Source organism: Rattus norvegicus, chromosome 2 (genome assembly GCF_021556685.1).
Source record: "Rattus norvegicus strain SHRSP/BbbUtx chromosome 2, alternate assembly SHRSP_T2T, whole genome shotgun sequence".
NCBI classification, from domain to species: Eukaryota; Metazoa; Chordata; class Mammalia; order Rodentia; family Muridae; genus Rattus; species Rattus norvegicus.
This window is the reverse complement of record NC_141535.1, coordinates 247,785,375-247,808,685: the sequence shown is the minus strand read 5'-3', so window position 1 is coordinate 247,808,685 and position 23,311 is coordinate 247,785,375. Positions and strand designations below refer to the sequence as shown.

Sequence of the window (23,311 nt, the reverse complement as noted above, 5' to 3'; positions counted from 1 at the left end):
CTGTGAGGGTTAATGCACGTATGTAATACTTTGTGGTCACATTCATTCCCCCATCTTCTCTCATTCCCTTCTCACCCCAGTTCCCTTCCATTTCCTCCCAAAAAGACAGAATCCCGTTCTCACTTATTTTGTTTTGTTCTGTATTTGCTTTGTGGCCATGGTTTAACCAGGGCTGCCCAGTTAGAATAAGGACATGAATGTGGGGTTTCTGAGGATGGCAGCCTTTTTTCTTATATCTACTCTGCTCCAGGAAGAATGAAGCTTTATGAAGCCTTCTCCATCTATGACTAAATCTTTTGGATCCAGTCTTTTGCAGTGCCATATTGCAGCCCGCTGCATATGGGTGAGAACACGACTGTCATAGGCATGCTACATACAAAAGACAGAGTTTTACGGCCTTCTTCCCCATTGTGTGTGTGTGTGTGTGTGTGTGTGTGTGTGTGTGTGTGTATACATATTTTTTTTCATTTTATCGTCTATAGAGTTCTCTGACCTTTGTGGAGTTAATCATTCAACAGCCACTTTCTCTCAGCACCTTAGCCAGTCATGAGTCTCTGTGGTGATCCCTGATCACTTCAAAGAGAAATTTCCTTGATCAAGGCAGAGGGCAATGATAGTGTGTGTATAAAAACATAAATATTTTGGTCATCATTCTTGAGTTTCATGTATTCTGTGCATCTAGGGTAATTCAAGCCTTTGGGCTAATACCCACTTATCAATGAGTGCATACCATGTGTGTTTTTCTGTGATTGGGTTACCTCACACAGGATGATATGTTCCAGTTCCCTCCATTTGCCTATGAATTTCATAAAGTCATTGTTTTTGATAGCTGAGTAATATTCCATTGTGTAGATGTACCACATTTTCTGTATCCATTCCTCTCTGTTGAAGGCCATCTGGGTTCTTTCCAGCTTCTGGCTATTATAAATAAGGCTGCGATGAACATAGTGGAGCACGTGTCTTTGTTATATGTTGGGACATCTTTTGGGTATATGCTCAAGAGAGGTATAGCTGGGTCCTCAGGTAGTTCAATGTCCAACTTTCTGAGGAACCTCCAGACTGATTTCCAGAATGGTTGTACCAGTCTGCAATCCCACCAACAATGGAGGAGTGTTCCTCTTTCTCCACATCCTTGCCAGCATTTGTTGTCACCTGAGTTTTTGATCTTAGCCATTCTCACTGGTGTGAGGTGAAATCTCAGCGTTGTTTTGATTTACATTTCCCTTATGACTAAAGATGCTTCTCTCCTTCTTTAAAAGGGGAACAAGAATACCCTTGACAGGGAATAGGGAGGCAAAGTTTAGAACAGAGGCAGAAGGAACACCCATTCACAGCCTGCCCCACATGTGGCCCATACATATACAGCCACCAAACTAGATAAGATGGATGAATCAAAGAAGTGCAGGCTGACAGGAACTGGATGTAGATCTCTCCTGAGAGACACAACCAGAATACAGCAAATACATAGACGAATGCCAGCAGCAATCCACTGAGCTGAAAACGGGACCCCCGTTGAAGGAATCAGAGAAAGGCCTGGAAGAGCTTGAAGGGGCTCGAGACCCCATAGAACAACAATGCCAAGCAACCAGAGCTTCCCAGGGACTAAGCCACAACCCAAAGACTATACATGGACTGACCCTGGGCTCTTACCTCATAGGTAGCAATGAATAGCCTAGTAAGAGCACCAGTGGAAGGGGAAGCCCTTGGTCCTGCCAAGGTTGAGCCCCCAGTGAATATGATTGTTGGGGAGAGGGTGGTAATGGGGGGAGGATGGGGATGGGAAACCCATGTAGAAGGGGAGGGGAAGGGGTTAGGAGGATGTTGGCCCGGAAACCGGGAAGGGGAATAACGATCGAAATGTAAATAAGAAATACTCAAGTTAATAAAGATAAAAAATAAAAAAATAAACATTTAAGAAGCAGTTTGGAAATATATCTGTTTATCAAAACAAAATCAATGTCAACTATTACTCCTGACTCCATTGTTGTTACCTATGGCCTCTTAACTAATTTCATCACTGAAGTCTCATAAGATCATCAGTAGAGAATAGCTTGCATATGGCTCATGAGATTCTGACAGAAAGCAAGATTTTACATGCATTTTACATGGCTGGGGAAAATGTGGAGAGCGTCACAAGCTATTAAATACATAAAACAGTATGGTAAGTAAAAGAGACCTCACTTGTCATAGTTTTAAATAATTGTGGACACTGAAAGAGTGAGAGTTGGGGCTGGAGAGATCGCTCAATGGTTAAGAGCACTGACTGCTCTTCCAAAGGTCCTGAGTTTTCCCAGCAAACACACGGTGGCTCACAACCATCTGTAATGGAATCCCATGCCCTCCTCTGGTGTCTGAAGACAGCTGCAGTGTATATAAAATAACTAATTCTAAAACAGAGTGAGAGTTTACTAAGAATAGTATGTGCACTGTGCATGATTTGTTCAACTGTGGTGCTGAGTTTAACATGTAAGAAAGTAATTTGTCACTTCAATGAATGTATCTAATTGTTAGATTGTTATATCAATTTTTGTAAAGACGATTGTGATATTGTGGCCCATTAGTAGCTATGATTGTTTATAGGCAGGTAGTGAAATAATTCTAAAGAAAGAGTGTGTGACCTCCAGTTTAATAACAGAGCATAGCGCCGGGGTTGGGGATTTAGCTCAGTGGTAGAGCGCTTGCCTAGGAAGCGCAAGGCCCTGGGTTCGGTCCCCAGCTCCGAAAAAAAAGAACCAAAAAAAAAAAAAAGATAACAGAGCATAGCTTGACACACAACACAGAACCCAGATTAGGATTTTGAAAGCTCCCCTTACTGTATGTACATCAAGTACTGGTTGACCTCTCTGCCCATATTCATAAACTTGCATCCTAAATAAATCCTCATAGATCTTGCACATTCTGGTAATAGTAGTATTATTTTATATTTATGCTTATTAAAATCAATTTGGATATTTCTTTAAAATTAACAAGATACACGTATCAATGGCCAAGCTGTCCCACTGCTGAGTATACACGTAGAGAACTACCCACACTACCACAGAGATAGCTGTATCCAAATGTATAGGCCTGCTGAATTAATTGTATCAAAGAATTAGAATCAATGTAGTATCCATCAGCAGATAAATGAATAATGAATATATGCATATAATAATGCACATTATATATTAATAATGAATAGATAATGATAATGTATATGAACATTGATATTCATGAATACAAAATTTGCAGAATATTGATGGATTTAGGATGTGTAAAATTAAGCGAAGTTATACAAACTCAGAAAGAAAGGAAAATGACCTTCATTATGGGAAACACCTAACCACTGATACATGTACATCTGCAAACAGTTAAACATGTGGACATGATATAACATGTAGATAAGCAATCAAGAATGGCTAAATGCTATGGAGAGAACAAAATGCAGCTAATGTACACAAAAGGTAACTGTTTATCTCTGCTATACATTTTCATTTTGGGTGGTGGATAAATATATGTAACATAATATATAAATATAATTTTAAAATATAAAAGATATGTAATATGTTATATATTTCAAATATATCAAATATATAAATAAAAATGTGTATCAAACATAAAATATGTACTTGATAGTGAAAGTGTACAGTATACAGTGTCATACCACGCATTCTAACTGTATATAAGTTGACGGAGAAACATAAATTTTGGGTCTAGTGAATTTCAGTGTGTGCTATTTTTATTTGCAAGAAATTTAGAACAAGGTTTATTTTTAAAAAATTGATAAGATTTCTCTAAAATAATAATTCATTTAGCCTATCAACAGACCTTGGCTTTATAAATTCTGCTGGATTAGTATAATGGGTGATGTTTTCCAGTGAAGGTGTTTTTTTTTTTTATTTGACAAAATGAGAATGAACATTCAATTTTAAAATATTTTACATTATTATTATTTTTAAAATTCCTTTCCTATACCCTATATCAGCTTCCTTTTTTCACTTAGATGTTTGTATCTATTTCTTTCGAGTTCATTCAGGAGTTTGTGTCTACTTCAATTTTGTTTAGCTTTCTTGTGATCATTATTTTGAATTCTTTATCTGGGATTTCATCTAGATATCATTCTTTGTCACTCATCAACATTAGTGCATTAGAAAATTTCAAAGAGTTTATCCCATCTTGGATTTTTATGCTTCCTGCTTTTCTGCATCATGTATCTGTGTAGAGATCACTTCTGATTAAATTCCTGGTTTTCCTTCCCAAAATGAATTACAAATGATTTCTGTGTTTCCATATCTTTTTTTTTTTGACAAAGATTGTATGACTTTATTTTTTTTTATTAACTTGAGTATTTCTTATATACATTTCGAGTGTTATTCCCTTTCCTGGTTTCCGGGCAAACATCCCCCTCCCCCCTCCCCTTCCTTATGGGTGTTCCCCTCCCAACACTCACCCCATTGCCGCCCTCCCCCCACCAGTCTAGTTCACTGGGGGTTCAGTCTTAGCAGGACCCAGGGCTTCCCCTTCCACTGGTGCTCTTACTAGGATATTCATTGCTACCTATGAGGTCAGAGTCCAGGGTCAGTCCATGTATAGTCTTTAGGTAGTGGCTTAGTCCCTGGAAGCTCTGGTTGCTTGGCATTGTTGTACATATGGGGTCTCGAGCCCCTTCAAGCTCTTCCAGTTCTTTCTCTGATTCCTTCAAAGGGGGTTCTATTCTCAGTTCAGTGGTTTGCTGCTGGCATTCGCCTCTGTATTTGCTGTATTCTGGCTGTGTCTCTCAGGAGCGATCTACATCCGGCTCCTGTCAGTCTGCACTTCTTTGCTTCATCCATCTTGTCTAATTGGGTGGCTGTATATGTATGGGCCACATGTGGGGCAGGCTCTGAATGTGTGTTCCTTCAGTCTCTGTTTTAATCTTTGACTCTCTCTTCCCTGCCAAGGGTATTCTTGTTCCCCTTTTTAAGAAGGAGTGAAGCATTCACATTTTGATCATCCGTCTTGAGTTTCATTTGATCTAGGCATCTAGGGTAATTCAAGCATTTGGGCTAATAGCCACTTATCAATGAGTGCATACCATGTATGTCTTTCTGTGATTGGGTTAGCTCACTCAGGATGATATTTTCAAGTTCCAACCATTTGCCTACGAATTTCATAAAGTCGTTGTTTTTGATAGCTGAGTAATATTCCATTGTGTAGATGTACCACATTTTCTGTATCCATTCCTCTGTTGAAGGGCATCTGGGTTCTTTCCAGCTTCTGGCTATTATAAATAAGGCTGCAATGAACATAGTGGAGCACGTGTCTTTTTTATATGTTGGGGCATCTTTTGGGTATATGCCCAAGAGAGGTATAGCTGGATCCTCAGGCAGTTCAATGTCCAATTTTCTGAGGATCCTCCAGACTGATTTCCAGAATGGTTGTACCAGTCTGCAATCCCACCAACAATGGAGGAGTGTTCCTCTTTCTCCACATCCTCGCCAGCATCTGTTGTCCCCTGAGTTTTTGATCTTAGCCATTCTCACTGGTGTGAGGTGAAATCTCAGGGTTGTTTTGATTTGCATTTCCCTTATGACTAAAGATGTTGAACATTTCTTTAGGTGTTTCTCAGCCATTCGGCATTCCTCAGCTGTGAATTCTTTGTTTAGCTCTGAACCCCATTTTTAATAGGGTTATTTGTTTCCCTGTGGTCTAACTTCTTGAGTTCTTTGTATATTTTGGATATAAGGCCTCTATCTGTTGTAGGATTGGTAAAGATCTTTTCCCAATCTGTTGGTTGCCGTTTTGTCCTAACCACAGTGTCTTTTGCCTTACAGAAGCTTTGCAGTTTTATGAGATCCCATTTGTTGATTCTTGATCATAGAGCGTAAGCCATTGGTGTTTTGTTTAGGAAATTTTTTCCAGTGCCCATGTGTTCCAGATGCTTCCCTAGTTTTTCTTCTATTAGTTTGAGTGTGTCTGGTTTGATGTGGAGGTCCTTGATCCACTTGGACTTAAGCTTTGTACAGGGTGATAAGCATGGATCGATCTGCATTCTTCTACATGTTGCCCTCCAGTTGAACCAGCACCATTTGCTGAAAATGCTATCTTTTTTCCATTGGATGGTTTTGGCTCCTTTGTCAAAAATCAAGTGACCATAGGTGTGTGGGTTCATTTCTGGGTCTTCAATTCTATTCCATTGGTCTATCTGTCTGTCTCTGTACCAATACCATGCAGTTTTTATCACTATTGCTCTGTAATACTGCTTGAGTTCAGGGATAGTGATTCCCCCTGAAGTCCTTTTATTGTTGAGGATAGCTTTAGCTATCCTGGGTTTTTTGTTATTCCAGATGAATTTGCAAATTGTTCTGTCTAACTCTTTGAAGAATTGGATTGGTATTTTGATGGGGATTGCATTGAATCTGTAGATTGCTTTTGGTAAAATGGCAATTTTACTATATTAATCCTGCCAATCCATGAGCATGGGACATCTTTCCATCTTCTGAGGTCTTCTTCAATTTCCTTCTTCAGTGTCTTGAAGTTCTTATTGTACAGATCTTTTACTTGCTTTGTTAAAGTCACACTGAGGTACTTTATATTATTTGGGTCTATTATGAAGGGTGTCCTTTCCCTAATTTCTTTCTCGGCTTGTTTCTCTTTTGTATAGAGGAAGGCAACTGATTTATTTGAGTTAATTTTATACCCAGCCACTTTGCTGAAGTTGTTTATCAGCTTTAGTAGTTCTCTGGTGGAACTTTTGGGATCACTTAAATATACTGTCATATCATCTGCAAATAGTGATATTTTGACTTCTTCTTTTCCGATCTGTATCCCCTTGATCTCCTTTTGTTGTCTGATTGCTCTGGCTAGAACTTCAAGAACTATATTGAATAAGTAGGGAGAGAGTGGGCAGCCTTGTCTAGTCCCTGATTTTAGTGGGATTGCTTCAAGTTTCTCTCCATTTACTTTAACGTTAGCAACTGGTTTGCTGTATATGGCTTTTACTATGTTCAGGTATGGGCCTTGAATTCCTATTCTTTCCAGGACTTTTATCATGAAGGGGTGTTGAATTTTGTCAAATGCTTTCTCAGCGTCTAATGAAATGATCATGTGGTTTTGTTCTTTCAGTTTGTTTATATAATGGATCACGTTGATGGTTTTCCGTATATTAAACCATCTCTGCATGCCTGGGATGAAGCCTACTTGGTCATGGTGGATGATTGTTTTGATGTGCTCTTGGATTCGGTTTGCCAGAATTTTGTTGAGTATTTTTGCGTCGATATTCATAAGGGAAATTGGTCTGAAGTTCTCTTTCTTTGTTGTGTCTTTGTGTGGTTTAGGTATAAGAGTAATTGTGGCTTCGTAGAAAGTATTCGGTAGTGATCCATCTGTTTCAATTTTGTGGAATAGTTTGGATAATATTGGTATGAGGTCTTCTCTGAAGGTTTGGTAGAATTCTGCACTAAACCCGTCTGGACCTGGGCTCTTTTTGGTTGGGAGACCTTTAATGACTGCTTCTATTTCCTTAGGAGTTATGGGGTTGTTTAACTGGTTTATCTGTTCCTGATTTAACTTTGGTACCTGGTATCTGTCTAGGAAATTGTCCATTTCCTGAAGATTTTCAAGTTTTGTTGAATATAGGCTTCTATAGTAAGATCTGATGATTTTTTGAATTTCCTCTGAATCTGTAGTTATGTCTCCCTTTTCATTTCTGATTTTGTTAATTTGGACGCACTCTCTGTGTCCTCTTGTTAGTCTGGCTTAGGGCTTATCTATCTTGTTGATTTTCTCAAAGAACCAACTGTTGGTTCTGTTGATTCTTTCTATGGTCCTTTTTGTTTCTACTTGGTTGATTTCCGCTCTGAGTTTGATTATTTCCTGCCTTCTACTCCTCCTGGGTGTATTTGCTTCTTTTTGTTCTAGAGCTTTTAGGTGTGCTGTCAAGCTGCTGACATATGCTCTTTCCTGTTTCTTTCTGCAGGCACTCAGCGCTATGAGTTTTCCTCTTAGCACAGCTTTCATTGTGTCCCATAAGTTTGGGTATGTTGTACCTTCATTTTCATTAAATTCTAAAAAGTTTTTAATTTCTTTCTTTATTTCTTCCTTGACCAGGTTATCATTGAGTAGAGCATTGTTCAATTTCCAAGTATATGTGGGCATTCTTCCTTGATTGTTATTGAAGACCAATTTTAGGCCGTGGTGGTCCGATAGCACGCATGGGATTATTTCTATCTTTCTGTACCTGTTTGAGGCCCGTTTTTTGACCAATTATACGGTCAATTTTGGAGAAAGTACCATGAGGAGCTGAGAAGAAGGTATATCCTTTTGCTTTAGGATAGAATGTTCTATAAATATCCGTTAAGTCCATTTGGCTCATGACTTCTCTTAGTCTGTCTACATCTCTGTTTAATTTCTGTTTCCATGATCTGTCCATTGATGAGAGTGGGGTGTTGAAATCTCCCACTATTATTGTGTGAGGTGCAATGTGTGTTTTGAGCTTTAGTAAGGTTTCTTTTACATATGTAGGTGCCCTTGTATTTGGGGCATAGATATTTAGGATTGAGAGTTCATCTTGGTGGATTTTTCCTTTGATGAATATGAAGTGCCCTTCCTTATCTTTTTTGATGACTTTTAATTGAAAATTGATTTTATTTGATATTAGAATGGCTACTCCAGCTTGCTTCTTCTGACCATTTGCTTGGAAAGTTGTTTTCCAGCCTTTCACTCTGAGGTAATGTCTGTCTTTGTCTCTGAGGTGTGTTTCCTGTAGGCAGCAGAATGCAGGGTCCTTGTTGCATATCCAGTTTGTTAATCTATGTCTTTTTATTGGGGAGTTGAGGCCATTGATGTTGAGAGATATTAAGGAATAGTGATTATTGCTTCCCGTTATATTCATATTTGGATGTGAGGTTATTTTTGTGTGCTTTCATTCTCTTTCTTTTGTTGCCAAGACGATTAGTTTCTTGCTTCTTCTAGGTTATAGCTTGCCTCCTTATGTTGGGCTTTACCATTTATTATCCTTTGTAGTGCTGGATTTGTAGAAAGATATTGTGTAAATTTGGTTTTGTCATGGAATATCTTGGTTTCTCCATCTATGTTAATTGAGAGTTTTGTAGGATACAGTAACCTGGGCTGGCATTTGTGTTCTCTTAGGGTCTGTATGACATCAGTCCAGGATCTTCTGGCCTTCATAGTTTCTGGCGAGAAGTCTGGTGTGATTCTGATAAGTCTGCCTTTATATGTTACTTGACCTTTTTCCCTTACTGCTTTTAATATTCTTTCTTTATTTTGTGCGTTTGGTGTTTTGACTATTATGTGACGGGAGGTGTTTCTTTTCTGGTCCAATCTATTTGGAGTTCTGTAGGGTATCTCTTGTATGCCTATGGGTATCTCTTTTTTTAGGTTAGGGAAGTTTTCTTCTATAATTTTGTTGAATATATTTACTGGCCCCTTAAGTTGCGAGTCTTCACTTTCTTCTATACCTATTATCCTTAGGTTTGATCTCCTCATTGAGTCCTGGATTTCCTGTATGTTTTGGACCAGTAGCTTTTTCCGCTTTACATTATCTTTGACAGTTGAGTCAATGATTTCTATGCAATCTTCTGCTCCTGAGATTCTCTCTTCCATCTCTTGTATTCTGTTGGTGAAGCTTGTATCTACAGCTCCTTGTCTCTTCTTTTGGTTTTCTATATCCAGGGTTGTTTCCATGTGTTCTTTCTTGATTGCTTCTATTTCCATTTTTAATTCCTTCAACTGTTTGATTGTGTTTTCCTGGAATTCTTTCAGGGATTTTTGCGATTCTTTCAGGGATTTTTCGATTCCTCTCTGTAGGCTTCTACTTGTTTATTAATGCTTTCCTGTGTTTCCCTAAGGGAGTTCTTCACGCCTTTCTTGAAGTCCTCCAGCATCATGATCAAATATGATTTTCAAACTAGATCTTGCATTTCTGGTGTGTTTGGATATTCCATGTTTGTTTTGGTGGGAGAATTGGGCTCCGATGGTGCCATGTAGTCTTGGTTTCTGTTGCTTGGGTTCCTGCGCTTGCCTCTCGCCATCAGATTATCTCTAGTGTTACTTTGTTCTGCTATTTCTGACAGTGGCTAGACTGTCCTATAAGCCTGTGTGTCAGGAGTGTTGTAGACCTGTTTTCCTCTCTTTCAGTCAGTTATGGGGACAGAGTGTTCTGCTTTCGGGCGTGTAGTTTTTCCTCTCTACAGGTCTTCAGCTGTTCCTGTGGGCTTGTGTCTTGAGTTCACCAGGCAGCTTTCTTGCAGCAGAAAATTTGGTCTTACCTGTGGTCCCGAGGCTCAAGTTCGCTCGTGGGGTGCTGCCCACGGGCTCTCTGCTGCGGCAGCAACCAGGAAGACCTGTGCCGCCCCTTCCGGGAGCTTCAGTGCACCAGGGTTCCAGATGGCCTTTGGTGTTTTCCTCTGGCGTCCGAGATGTATGTACAGAGAGCAGTCTCTTCTGTTTTCCCAGGCTTGTCTGCCTCTCTGAAGGTTCAGCTCTCCCTCCCACGGGATTTGGGTGCAGAGAACTGTTTATCCGGTCTGTTTCCTTCAGGTTCCAGCGGTGTCTCAGGCAGGGGTCCTGCCGCTCCTGGGCCCTCCCCCACGGGAGCACAGAGTCCTTATACAGTTTCCCCTTGGGCCAGGGATGTGGGCAGGGGTGGGCAGTGTTGGTGGTCTCTTCCGCTCTGCAGCCTCAGGAGTGCCCACCTGACCAGGCGGTGAGGTCTCTTTCCCACGGGGTCTGGGAGCAGATAGCTGCTGCGGGCCGGGATCGTGTTTCCATATCTTATCCTACCTTGACTGACAGTATCATCTACAACATGCAAGAAAATTAGACTGTCAGAACTTTTTAATTTCCAATTAAATTTTCCTAGATGTCTATTCTCACCCAATGAATATTCAGTTCCTGCTTTTACCTACCAACGGTCTTCCCTCTCAAGTTGTTTACGGGGGCTCCAAAATATACTTGGTTAGAATTGGTGATACTTCCTTAGAGCATCTCTCCATCAACCCCAGTGCTCTACACTTAGTCTCCTCACTGTGTTTGGACTCAGCCTTCAGAATCAAGGCCTTCCTACCCATTGTCTCTTCCTGTCTTACTCTTCTCAGTGGCCTTGCTGTTAGTGCAGCTTCTCCATTGTTTCTTTCTATTCTCCTTCGAACTCCATCTATCCATTAGCCGCTCCAACCATTATAAATCAGTGATAATTAAGACCATTATCATTATGTTGATAATTTAAACAACAATACGAATTAGGTGTCGCGTACTAAAGTACAAAACGCAAACCAGTACTTCGTAACAATTTTATTTTTGTAAGGTTTATTGGTAAGAAAATAAGAAACATTCCTTGCCTTCTGGGTGTCTAGACCACTGAAAACTAATAGCTTGTCTTCTAGAAATGCTATCTCCTCTCCTCTAGCATAGAAACTTGTCCTGTGCAATCTCTATTGCAGCAGCATTACCCTCATGAGTGCTCTATTGTCTTAAACATAGCAACCAGCCCAGAATGTTAGGCACCATTCAGCTTCAGTCTGGGTTTATGCTAACATCAACTGATTCTCCATCTTCAGAGCCCTTACCATGTTGTAATTATTCTGCAGATACACCGTGACAGCCATTAACTCCCTACACTGCTGTCTTTGCATCCTGTCTTCAAGCAGTGTCTTCAAGAGAAGGTAAGTATTCACAGTTAATCAAGGAAATTGCCAATGGGACCAAGTAATAGAGAAATTTTCGTTTTGGATCTTTAAAATAAATTGATCATTTGCTGTAGTATTTTCCACAGAAATACGGTTTTCTTGAATAAAAATTCTTCTTAAATCTTTTGAGTCCATTATATATAAACAAATAATGTTTATCAAATCCAGAGGTTTTTGATGTTGCTATCCCACATGCATTTTCCTTTGTATTTATCTATTTAGAATGTAACATGGTTAATGGCATTATTTTGAATAAGTCTTCAGTCACTGATTTAAAATTAGTTAAATAAGAATATCCTTTGTCCCATTATGAGTTTGTATAAACCATCATTTCAAATCCCAAACATCAATGAAGAAGAGGAGGTTGAAAGTTTATTATAAGAGCCAAAAGCTGTAGATGACCACAATGAAACTGTACTTTCTAGACACAGCAGGATTACATATGAATCCACAGTGATAGTGACAGCATGGACAAGACCTGTGTGAGCTCAAAATAGACAAATGCTAGCATGAAAAAGGGACTGGGGTATAAAGTTCTACCTCCAGCAGAAGAACTATTGGTCACTGACAGCTTCTGGGAGATGAAGAGTCAGTTATTTTAAAGAATATGGGTGCTAGTAATTCTACAAAACTTCAGTGGAAGGTTCCATATCAAAAGTATGTAGGGAACACACACTTGATGAGTTAATTATAATAAAACAAAAATGACAAGCTATTTGATATGGAAAGATGATGACACGTATCTGTGAGGAATTAAGTTAAGAGGGATAACTATAATATATGCCACCATTTTAAGTTATGTTTGAAATCTTCTCAGTCTCTTCTTGAGGTTCTATCCATAGGGCAGTGTCAGTTGCTGGGAGGATTTTGCAAACTTCTTTCTTCACTTATGATTTCAGTTAACGCAATTGAAAAAAAAAAGTATACTCTTGTTTCTCACTCAAATTTTATGAGCCGAGTATACCAATCTGTACTTGATTATGCATAAATCCATACTATAGAGTAAAAGTATTGAAATTTTTAATTATTTGTTTGACTGCTGGAGGTTAATAAAGAAATAATATTTGCTCCTTCTTATCAGTATTTTTCAGTGATATACATTAGAAGTAATCATTGAGATTTTTTTTTTAACTTAGGCTGAAAACCTTTAACCAAATGCAAATGCAGAGGTAAGATTAAGTTAAATAGACTCAAATATAAAACATAAAGTGAAACCAACAACATGGTGGTCGACTGTCCTGAACCTAACCACACCACTGTCTGTGAAGTGCACTGGCTTCTTGATTTTATCTACAGTTACAAGTGATTCCACTGTGCTGCCGTTTCTCTCAGCAGCTCCAGCATGCCCAGTAGTACTCTGTTTCGACCAGTCTTGTTGAGGTCACCAGAGAAAACACGTGAACATGACCCCAAGCATAATCCCATATGGCTTCTCTTGTCATTATTTTTCCCTGGGTGATGACCAGCACATTCTTCTCCTTCTCCTTTTCCCTTTCTCTTCACATTATGTCAAAGAAGCCTTTGCAAACAGATGGATTCTATTATACTCTGGCATTGGGAAACTGCTGTTTCTGCCTTTCTTCTTTCTCTTCCCCATATGCCTTATATCATTCGGTGATCTCCTATCTCTGTAATTAAATATTTGACACAGAGTGATATTTTGTACAAAGAACCTTCCTTGGCTTTCTTAAAAAAAAAACTCATACTTGGGGGGTATATGTGCCATAAATAGATTTGATGACATTTATTTGTACTCAATGGGAGGAAGATGTGAGGACTTTGACCTACATCTAAAAAGATTTTTTCACTAATTATCCACAATGATAGACACAATCAGTGTACAATACTTTGTCAGAAGTGAATACATAAAGTGTGTGTGCATGTATACATGTATGTGTACACACACACACACACACACACACACACACACATATATATATATATATATATATATATATATATATATATATATATATGAATTCAGAGGTCACAAAAGAAGACCCGTGTCTCTAGAAAAACAATGAACCAAACACTTTCCAGACTTTACTTTTGATACAGAATGATGGCACCAAGGAAAGGAAATGAAACAGTAACTGTAGATATGCCAGTCCACAAAGAAACTCATAACATAAATACACTTTCGTTGTAACATTTAGTGCATTTGAGGGGACTTCAAGGCTTGAGTTCATACAATTTTGGAAAAGAAAACTCAGGACTGGAGCCTAGTATTGTATGTAGAAGCATGTTAGCTACTGTGACTTCATCAGTTAACAGGTGGGAATGGGAAGCTATGCGGTCTATATTAAAATTCAGAACCCAGAGCTGCTCCTGTGCCCGAGGTCATAGCTGGGACGATATGCAGTACAAAGGAGCCAGTCACTGTGAAGCAGGGAAACTTCCTGAGAGGTGTTTTAATTAACTGTCACCTAATTATTATAATCAGACTCTGAAACATTTCACAGTCTAAGTCACTGCAGATTCAGTTAATTTTGCCTAACAAATGCAACATTTTATATAAAAGTAAAATAAAAATTTCCTTGGAAATTATCCCACAGCCTTCATTTAAAAAGCTACCATTCCCAAGCATTCACTTTTTATAAAGTATTTATACAACACATAACATCGTGTAGCCTATTTGGGCAAGAAACACTTTGTAAGGTGCCCTCCCATCTGTTAATTTAAAACACCAGGAGGATCCTGCCAAGCTTTTGAATAAACTTTACTTCTCAAAGGAAGTTTAAAAAGTAGTTTTATGATCGAGATGGATTTTTTAAAAGTATGACCTTCTAGTTTGCAATTACACTCACAAGCTATTCCAAATATGCCAGCCAGATGTACAGAGCCGCAGGTCAAAGTTCAGTACGTTTCCTGCGTTAGTAGATTGGAAGGTGAACCCTGGCAGATTCAGCATCTGAGTACTTCTTACCCTGTTTTTTCTGTCTCCTGAGATGGATTGTTAATGGCTGTACCACTCCCGAAGCACATGCTGTAAATGGAGAGAGTATGAACATCACCCCAGACATACACGTCGTTAAACAAGAAAATGATAAAATTCGGAGTGCCGAGCATAATCTAAATCCGGGCAAACTGTGGGAAATATGAAGCAAACCAATTTATATCTGAATAGTTCTCCCCTATCGCTTACAATATTTGGTTATTAAATAACAGTAGGACAAAATGTTTTTTTAAAAAGTGTAACTCTAGCCATCGGACTAAATCAAGTATCAAAGAGGCACTCCTGTTTTGTCAAAGACCTTTTAAACCTACAACTGCATTCTAGCCCTTTGGATCTTTTCTATATTCTGACATAAACTTTCTCCTTTATTTCGCTGTGAAACCATTTCATCCAAATGGCTATGTGGAGGGCACAGCATCTTTTACAAGCAATTACCCTGGCCTTGCTCACCTGCCCCCTGCAGCACCTCTTTTAAAGATTGATTGGCAGTAGGCTAGTTGGGAAGTGTGAGGAGGACCCAAGGAACTTACCTCTTCTTTACCACATAGTAATTAATATAATCACAAGTCTTGGAGACACAGCAATCACATACCATAATTAACATTATATTGTACATACTGGAAGTATGATCCTGTGTTTTATACATATATGTATATGCCACTGCTGGTCTTACAGATGCTTGCCACCATACACAGGTTTTACACAGGCACTGGAGTTATGGGCTCAGGTCTTCATGATTCATAGAACCAGCACTGAGACACCCCCAAAGCCTCACGAATATTTCTTCTTTATGTTTACATCAAACTTGACATGGCATAGAACAGACCAAGAGATTTTTGCAGGGCAGTAAGTATAGATCTATTTTCCTTTTTCTATTTTGTCCAAATCACCGCCCAGTTTGAAAAGCACCATTTTTGAAGCTGCTGTCTTTTTTTTCCCCAGTATGTAATTCTGGCTTTTTATCAGGTGTCCAAAGGTATTTGGATTTATATCTGCCTCATCATTTCCATTCCCTGGATCAATATGCATCATTTCATGCCAATACCATGCTGTTTGTTTCTTTATAGCTCTGTAGTACAACTTGAAATTAGTACAGCGTGGTTAGATCCCCAGCAGTTCTGGAGGACTGTTTTAGTTATCCTGGTTTATTATTCAGGACTGTTTTACTTATACTGGTTTTCTTGTGTATCCATAGGAAGTGAAAATTGCTGTTCAACTTCAGTGAAAGACTGTGTTAAAATTTTAATGAGGATTGTACTAAGTCTCACACACACACGCATTTCAAAATTTCAAATTTATACGTCTTAAGTTCTATATAACAAAAAATTGAATATAACTGATTTAAGCCTGTGAAACAGGGAGTTTTAAATTTTGATTACTCAACTATGTTTCTCTGTGTAATTTGGATTTTGCTGAAACCCCTGTTGATAATATTGTATACAGTTTGATAATCTCTAACAAGTCAATACTTTTCAGTTATAACTTACATTTCTGTTATTATTGTGGGTTTTTTTTTAATGCTTAGTATTGTCCCTTGTATCTTCAACCTTACATATAGAAAAACACTATAGTCTGAAAAAATAATTATTTCAGTTTTAAAATATACATATTGTGTATAATGCATCTTACTTGACAATTAGACTCTTACTAGTGGTTTCTACTGGATACTATAATTGCCATCTTCAATACAGTAAAATACATACTTCTAATCTCGTTACTAAAGTCTGCTGATTTCCAGTGCGGAGGTATGCCATCTGGGCAAGGAGAAAATGGTCTTGTTGGCAAATTCTACAGCAGCTAAAGATAAAGATTTCATTCTGTTCTTTTTCCAGATTTAGATGGCACCTGCCTTTCCTGTTACTGTAGCCACAGTTACCACATTTTATTCCAGGAAATGTTGGAAAGACATTTGTGCTCGTACTTGAGACAAAAAAAAAAAAAAAGAAAGAATTGTTATTTTTAATGACAGATCTACATATTATGTGCAAATTAATGGTCCTCCATATTTATTAACCAAAACTATGAATATTGATTACTAAGCCAATTGTGCTTTGCATAACCAAATGTAGTACAAGAGAGAAAGGGACACAAACAGACAGCACAGAGAGGATGAATGCCAATTATCACCCAAAGGACCAAACAGAAAATTTCGGAGTATAATGTACAATCAGGAAACCAGAACAAAATGTATTTCATTGTAGAGAACAATGTAAGCCCTCTGTATTTACACAAGGATGGGAAACACCAAGCTGAATGAATCAGAGTAGACAACTGTTTATGAATGTGCAGATCTGGAGGACCTTAATGACCCATCCTCTTCCTTTTGAATGGGCTGCGTTGATGTGTTTGCCTTAAACACGATGGACTGACCCAGGGCTCCAACTGCATATGTAGCAGAGAATAGCCTTGCTGTGGCACCAGTGGTAGGGGAAGCCCTTGGTCCTGCCAAGGTTGGACCCCCAGTGCAGGGAAATATGGGGGGTACAGTAGGGGGGTGTTTTGGGGGAATACCCGTATGAGGGAGGGGGAAGGGAGGGAATGGGGGCTTATGGACAGGAAACTGGGAAGGGGAATAACATTTGAAATGTAAGTAAAGAAATATATCTAATAAAAAATTTAAAAAGAACAATGTAATGTATTCAGGGAATCTTGGAACTCAAATCTTAATTTGTATTTCTTGCGTTCACGTGTTAAATTGCATTCTTGTCTACATAAATATGATATATTTTTCTACCAATTTTGTGCCCTCATATATTGAAATAAGTGGAACATGATAAATGTCATGCAAATAGTTCACAATCCGTGTATTTATCATGCTCCTCTCCAGGGCACAGGATATTAAAACACCAAAATCATTGAAGCATAGCGAAGGTCTTTCCAAATGCACTCCAGATATTTACAGAGCGTTTGAAATCCACAAATGTCTGTGAAGAATTATTTGAAAGCCAAAACCTGGTGGATGTGTGTGTACACACACAATCTCTTCATTCAGGACTCGAGGCAGGAGAATTTTCTGTTTTGAGGATAGCAGAGATATTACAGCAAGTTGGAAAACAGTAACAAGTGTTGGGCTGTAGCTCTAACAAGAGTGCCTGATTCCTGTGCAGGAAGACTTGAGTTCAATTCCAAGCAAAGCACAAATGGCATGTGTCTGTGGATTGAAATCACTGAAACCCTCATCCATTCATATACTCCTAGAGAAGTAGGTGGCCCTGGAAATCTAAACAGCCCTTTGGTACAGGTAAAATCATCCAAAGTCACACATAGGAGACTCAGAAAGTGTCTTAGGGATTTTGTGACTCTAAGTCCTTTGCTTGAAATTTAGTTCTTTTAACTTTGGGGCTGGGTCTGTACTGTCTTCTGGACCTGTTTGCTGTGCACTTTGACAATGAATACACTGACAGACAACTTAGCAGTTTAGGAAACTTATCGTGGTTCAGAAAGACATTAGTACAATGTAGGTATACGGCATAGAGGCTTCACGTGAATTAGTCTGTGTCTTCTACTCTGTATACCTCCAACATCCTTGCAGTTTATATCGGGAGCATGGCTTGATTATAACTAATTAATTTATAGATGGGGTTCAACACTGCTATATAGTCAAGAACGGTCTTGAACTCCTGATGCTCCTGCTTTTACCTTCTCAGCATTGAATATATATTGTCTATATACTCACATAGACACACAGCCACATAAATAATAAAAAACATCATCATAAAAATATGATGCTTGTTCATCAGGACTGTTTTGTGAAAATATTAACATCACAGTTACTAATCATTATGGTCTGATAAGATCTTTTTGGGAAGGTTGGAACTCATTTCATGTTGGTGACCCTGGATGGTATAGAAATTTCTAGTTTACAAGAGACTCTCTTATAGACACTCTCTTATATCTGCACATTTATTCTTAATTACCTCTAGATTTCCTTATTCTATGATGATTTAAATCACCTCCTTGCCAAATGCTGTAAATATGAAATAGAAGACCCAATGCTCACTGCTTTCCAGTCTTCAGGTTACCTTTTCTCTTTCAAACACGATGGAGGCAGCAAAGATAATCAGTTTATTGGTCAGTGATTTGCAGATCTTGTGTCTGTCCTTGAACCATCCAGCCATTGTCACTCAGGCTTTTTCCTTTTCCGGTCACAGCTCTCCTCACTGGCTCTCCTGACTCTTCTGTAGTTACCCTAGGCCCACACAGCTTACAGTTGAGAGCCAGGAGAGCCTCCAATGAATCACATAAGCAGACTCCCATAGCTAAGAAGGTAAGTTATATGCGGGTTTCAACAGGATGTCTACATCTATTGGATCCATTATTGTACCCAATCCGGAAAGTTAGGTGCTGAGATAAGGCCCTAATGAAAGAAGTCAACAGCTCATGAGTTGATGTATATAGATCTGTATTTCCACTATATAAAGAAGATTATAGTATGAATTTTTAAATGTTTCCGTTTCGTGGCTCACAATCTTGTTCTTATATTTCATACATTTCTTTCTTTCTTATTTTTGTTGATTTTCTCAACAACTTGCCATTTGTTGATGTTTGGTGGAAGGGCACACCAAATTTACTTAGAAGTATAAAAGATTTAGATAAAAGTTAACTATGAACATTTAGGAGGTTAACACTATTCCACTTCATTTTCACAGTCTTTGGAAAACTTGCATAAGAAATGCTAATCATGGAGCTTTCACATATTTTATTATAAATTTCTTTGAGGCGATAAACTCTTGTTTTTAAAGTCATGGCTTTTTTTTCAGCTCCACACAGACAGATACAAATTCACCCCAGGCCGGTTCCAAGACTGGAAACTAGGCAGAACTCCTGGTTTTATTTTTTTGTTTTTGTTTTGTTTTTAGTTATTTTTATTGGATATTTTTTATTTATTTACATTTCAAATGTTATGCCCTTTCTGGTTTCCCATCCATAAACTCCCTATCTCTTTCCTCCCCCTTTTTCTATAAGAGTGTTTCCATCCACCCACCCCTTCCTGCCTACCTACCACCCTGACATTCCTCTACACTGGTGCGTCAAGCCTTGGCAGAACCATGGGCTTCTCCTCCCACTGGTGCCCAAAAAGGCCATCCTCTGCTACATATGCAGCTGGAGCCATGGGTCTGTCCATGTGTATTCTTTGTACGGTGGTTTAGTGCCTGGGATCTCTGGTTGGCTTGGTATTGTTCTTATGAGGTTACAAACCATTTCAACTCCTTCAATCCTTCAATCCTTTCTCTAACTCTTCCAGTGGGGACCCCATTGACAGTTCACTGGTTGGCTGTGAGCATCTGCCTCTGTATTTTTCAAAGCCTCTCAGAGGACAGCTATATCAAGCTCCTATCACCATGCACCTCTTAGCATCTTCAGTAGTGACTGGGATTGGGGGATGTATGTATATGCTGCATCCCAGGGAGGTGGGAAGTATCTCAATGGCCATTCCTTAAGTCTGCTCCAAACGTTGTCTCAAATATCTCCTCCTATGAATTTTTTGTTCCCCCTTATAAGAAGGACTGAACACCCATATTTTGGTCTTCCTGTTTCTTGAGCTTAATGTAGTCTGTGTATTGTATCTTGTGTAATCTGAGTTTTGGACTAATATCCATTCACCGGTGAGTGCATACCATATGTTGCATTTTGCGATCGAGTTACTTCACTTAGGATGATATTTTCTAGTTCTATCCATTTGCCTATGAATTTCATGAAGTCATTGTGTTTAGTAGTTGAGTAATATTCCATTGTGTACATGTACCATATTTTCTGTATCCATTTGTCTGTTGAGGGGCATCTGGGTTCTTTCCAGCTTCTGGCTATTATAAATAAGGCTGCTATGAACATAGTGGAGCACGTGTCTTTTTTATATGTTGGGGCATCTTTTGGGTATATGCCCAAGAGAGGTATAGCTGGATCCTCAGGCAGTTCAATGTCCAATTTTCTGAGGAACCTCCAGACTGATTTCCAGAATGGTTGTACCAGTCTGCAATCTCACCAACAATGGAGCAGTGTTCCTCTTTCTCCGCATCCTTGCCAGCATCTGCTGTCACCTGAGTTTTTGATCTTAGCCAATCGCACTGGTGTGAGGTGAAATCTCAGGGTTGTTTTGATTTGCATTTCCCTTATGACTAAAGATGTTGAACATTTCTTTAGGTGTTTCTCAGCCATTTGGCATTCCTCAGCCGTGAATTCTTTGTTTAGCTCTGAACCCCATTTTTTAATAGGGTTATTTGTCTCCCTGCGGTCTAACTTCTTGAGTTCTTTGTATATTTTGGATATAAGCCCTCTATCTGTTGTAGGATTGGTAAAGATCTTTTCCCAATCTGTTGGTAGCTGTTTTGTGCTAATCACCGTTTCCTTTTCCTTACAGAATCTTTGCAATTTTATGAAGTCCCATTTGTTGATTGTTGATCTTAGAGCATAATCCATTGTTGTTCTGTTCATGAATTTTCCCCTGTGCCCATGTGTTCAAGGTTCTTCTCCAATTTTTCTTCTATTAGTTTCAGTGTATCAGTGTATCTGGTTTTATATGGAAATCCTTGATCCACTCGGACTAAGCTTTGTACAGGACAATAAGAATAGACTGACTTGCATTCTTCTACATGCTGATCTCCAGTTGAACCAGCACCATTTGTTGAGAATACTACCTTTTTTCTGCTGGATGGTTTTAGCTCCTTTGTCAAAGATCTAGTAACCATAGGTGTGTGGGTTAATTTCTGGGTCTTCAATTCTATTCCACTGATCTATCTACCTGTCTCTGTACTAATAACATACAGTATCACTATTGCTCTGTAATACAACTTGAGGTCAGAGATGGTGATTTCCCCAGAAGTTCTTTTATTGTTGAGGATAGTTTTCGCTATCCTGGGTTTTTTGTTATTCCAAATGAATTTGCAAATTGTTCTTTCTAACTTTATGAAGAATGGGTTAGAAATTTTGATGGGAATTGTGTTGACTCTATATCTTGCTTTTGGCAAGATGGCCATTTTTACAATATTAATCCTGCCAATCCATGAGCATGGGAGATCTTTCCATCTTCTGAAATCTTCAATTTCTTTCTTCAGAGACTTGAAGTTCTGGTCATACAGCTCTTTCACTTGCTTGGTAAGAGTCACACCAAGATATTTTATATTATTTGTGACTGTTGTAAAGGGTGTCATTTCGCTAATGTTTTTCTCAGCCCATTTATCCTTTGAGTAGAGGAAGGCTACTGATTTGTTTGAGTTAGTGTTACATCCAGCCACATTTCTGAAGTTGTTTGTCAAGTTTATGGGGTTCTTGGGAGTAATTTTTGGGATCACTTAAATGTATTATCATATCATCTGCCTGTAGAGATATTTTTACTTCTTCCTTTCCAATTTATTTCCCTTTGACCTCATTTTGTTGTCTGATTGCTCTGGCTGGAACTTCAAGTACTATATTGAATAAGTAGAGAGAGAGTGGGCAGCCTTGTCTAGTCCCTGATTTTAGTGGGATTGCTTCAAGTTTCTCTCCATTTAGTTTGATGTTGGCTACTGGTTTGCTATACATTGCTTTCCTGTGTTTAGGTATGGGCCTTGAATTCCTGACCTTTTCAAGACTTTTAACATGAAGAGGTGTTGAATTTTTTCAAATGCTTTCTCAGCATCTAATGAAATGATCATGTTGCTGCTGTAAAATTATAAGAAAAATTCTGTCTTTTACCTTCACTAGGTTTGTTACCACAGTGTCCCAAGATATCTGGTAGATGTCTTCATCTCAGTCAGTAAAGCATCTCACCTGCTCTGCTTCATCCAATATCATACTGTCAATGGTTCTCTCTGAGCCTGGCAACATCTCTCTACCCATCTAGTTCCAAGGCAGGTTGCCACCATGCCAGAAATATACATATATATTCTGTGGTGGCCTCATGTCTCCAGCCACTATATACTCTCTTGAACTTAAATCATGAAAGGACACACAACACAATAAACTCTGATCCAATTGATAAGATATAATTGCCCACCTAGACATGCAAAGCCCTGTATACATCCATACCTTAAGAATATTCATAACAACCTGCAAATGTGCAGAGTGAAATCTTAATATCAGCCTCCATGTTCTCTCTACTGACTCTTCTGCCTTGCTCCAGTCTTCTCCCCCCTCTAAAACATTTTTTTTCCTGCCTATCCTTCCTTCTCAGCCAATGGCAAGCCTCGTTCTATCTTGTACCTGCCTTCACCTGTTTGAACTCCTACATCATGAGGTTTCTTTTCTTTGAGTTTGTTTATTCATTGGATTACATTGATGGATTTCTGTATATTTAACCATCCCTGCATCCCTAGAAAGAAGCGTACTTCATCAGGATGGATGATTGGTTTGCTATGTTCTTGGATTCGGTTTGGAAGAATTTTTGAGTATTTTTGCATCAATATTCATAAAGGAACTTGGTCAGAAGTTCTCTTTCTTTGTTGGTCCTTGTGTGGTTTAGGTATAAGCATAATTATGGCTTAATAGAAGGAATTGGGTAGTGTTCCTTCTGTTTCTATTTTGTGGAACAGTTTGAACAGTATTGGCATTAGGTATTATATAAAGGTTTAATAGACTTCTGCACTAAACTCATCTGGTCCTGGAATTTTTTTTTTTTTTTGGTTGGGAGACTTTTAATGACTGCTTCTATTTCTTCAGGAGTTATGGGACTGTTTAAATGGTTTGTATGGTCCTGATTTTTCTCTAGTACCTGGTA

General features: G+C 38.7%; 1 long non-coding RNA gene across 10 annotated transcripts in view; it reads left to right on the top strand.

The window, feature by feature from the left end:
- LOC147996636 (uncharacterized) overlaps positions 1-23,311 on the top strand; it is a 95,040-nt gene that overhangs the window by 42,231 nt on the left and 29,498 nt on the right. For all 10 annotated transcript variants that reach the window (XR_015677268.1, XR_015677271.1, XR_015677269.1 and 7 more), the window contains one exon: positions 11,565-11,639. This is a non-coding gene — a long non-coding RNA (uncharacterized LOC147996636). The remainder of the gene's footprint in view (positions 1-11,564; positions 11,640-23,311) is intronic.